This window comes from Chelonoidis abingdonii, chromosome 4 (assembly GCF_003597395.2).
Source record: "Chelonoidis abingdonii isolate Lonesome George chromosome 4, CheloAbing_2.0, whole genome shotgun sequence".
NCBI lineage: Eukaryota > Metazoa > Chordata > Testudines > Testudinidae > Chelonoidis > Chelonoidis abingdonii.
Genome location: NC_133772.1, coordinates 1,404,943 through 1,406,503, shown reverse-complemented (window position 1 = coordinate 1,406,503; position 1,561 = coordinate 1,404,943).

The window sequence follows — 1,561 nt, the reverse complement described above, 5'->3', positions numbered from 1 at the left end:
CATTTTCTGGGTCTATGGCAGATGTTGAGTGCTGGAAGTCCTCGCTAGTGAACGACTGTGTGCTGGATGCTTAGAGAGTGTGACTGATGCGCTCAAGTCCGATGGTACAGAGTTGGTGCAAGACGGGTTTTAGATGGGCGGAAACTATCTCAGGGCACCACGGACACAGGAGAACCTGTGTTAGACAAGGCCAAGGTCTGATCTGTGAGTCTTACTCTGGGGGAAAACAACAAAATGTATGTTACCATGGGAATGTATAGGAATACATCCAGGCGAGGAAAGAACCCAGGTGCCTGACTCTTCACCCCACCCCTGGACTCACTCCATCTTCCAGACTGGCATAGAACCCAGGAATCTGAGTTCTCAGACCAGTGTCTCTGTTGATCAAGAAGGACAGCTCGTGACGATGCAGTTCTGGGGGAAACCAACTGAGAGAGGCCAATTCAGGACCAATTCTCCAAACAGGGCAGTCACAGCCCCAGCTGGGTTTTTTTTCCCTCCAGGCAACAACCCAAAAAGGATGGGTGAGATGGGAGACTTTGGAGGGTAACTTTCTGCTGCCAACATGGAAGGGCATCGGTGCAGGCTCGACAGAGACCCAGCTCGTCCTTGTGTCCAGCTTTCCTGGCCAGTTACCGCCACAAGCTACGAACCCAAGCTGCAAACTGAAGCCACGAACGCAAGCTATGTCCAGGAGTGTGTATAAGAATTAAGATATTAGTAATTGGTCATAAATGAAATTATCATAATAAATGTGACATCTTTGTCTTGCCCTCAGAAAAGATCCTGTGTAGTTTTGTCTGTACAACAACTGAGCCCAACAGCTTGTTTGGCTAAAGCATCTTCCAGAAAGGCAGCCATTTTCCACAGGGGTAATCCGCTACTGCAGGTAGGAAAGGCAAGAAAAACGCAGCTTGAGAATGTCTGAGCGTCTGTTTTATGGATATTGACTCGGAAGGTTTTGATGTGGGATGTTGACAATGTGTGTGTTAACTTTTGAATTTCAGGCGTTAAATAATTATTGTTTGTGTCCCCTTGCACCCCCAGCATTTTGCACAAGTGTGAAAATTTAAATCAATGATAAAAAAAAAGCTTTAAAAATCACCATTGCTGTTCTCCATCGAAATTATGGAAACATAAAAACTGAATTTTGCGAGGGGTCCTCCTTTCTAACTTGAATGTGTCGGGCTTTCATTTCCGGCTGTTGGTTTGTGTTCTGCCTTTCTCTGCTCATGAAAAAGCTCTTCAGTACCTGGGATTTTCTCCCTGGGAAGGTGTTTATGCACACAATCAAGTCACTTCTCAATTTCCTTTTTGAGAAGTTCAGCAGATTTAAGTCTATCAACAGAAGCATTTTCTCCAGCCATCAAATCTTTTTTTGGTTCTCTTCTATGCACCCCTTCCAATTTGCCTGAAACAACTGCACAGCGATGCGGGCGTGTCGCTCAATGTGGTGTTGACTCTGAAACCTACTGATATATAGTTAAGCGTCGTCATTATTGAGTCTTAATGATTCATAGATTTCAAGGACCATTGTGGTCATCTGGTCTGACACCTCCTG